Here is a 640-nt window from a genome sequence, read left to right as displayed (position 1 = left end):
TTTTCAGAGAAAAGCTGCAGAATCCTTGTCCCTCACTTGCACCTGTTTGTTGTTATGATTAGTACACAGAACGATCATTACATTTCATCCATTACCTGATGTGAAAAATTTCTGAGGGAAGCTACAGAAAGCTCCACCCTCATCTGCGTTTGTTTGTTGGTATGGTTACTACAAAGCCAGAACCATCACATTTCATCTATTACCCAATGTGAAGTATATCTGAAAAAAACTGCAGAAAACTCCTCCCTCATTTGTGTTTCTTTGTTGGTATGGTTACTACAAAGCCAGAATCATTGCATTTCATTTATTATCCTAAGTGAAGTATTTCTGAGGGAAGCAGCACAAAGCTCCTCCCTCACTGGCATCTGTTTGTTGATATGATTAGTACTCAGACACAACCATTACATTTCATCCATTACCTAATGTGAAGTATTTCTGAGGGTATTTACAGAAAGCTCTTCCCTCATTTACGTTTATTTGTTGGTATGGTTACTACAAAACCAGAATCATCGCTTTTTATCTGTTAACCTATGTGATGTATTTCAGAGAGAAGCTGCAGAAAGCTCCTCCCTCATTTGCATCTGTTTGTTGGTATTCTTACTACAAAACCAGAATCATCACATTTCATTTATTACTCTAT

The sequence above is a fragment of the Schistocerca gregaria genome, unplaced genomic scaffold (assembly GCF_023897955.1).
Source record: "Schistocerca gregaria isolate iqSchGreg1 unplaced genomic scaffold, iqSchGreg1.2 ptg000308l, whole genome shotgun sequence".
Classification (NCBI taxonomy): domain Eukaryota; kingdom Metazoa; phylum Arthropoda; class Insecta; order Orthoptera; family Acrididae; genus Schistocerca; species Schistocerca gregaria.
This window is presented reverse-complemented; position numbering follows the sequence as displayed.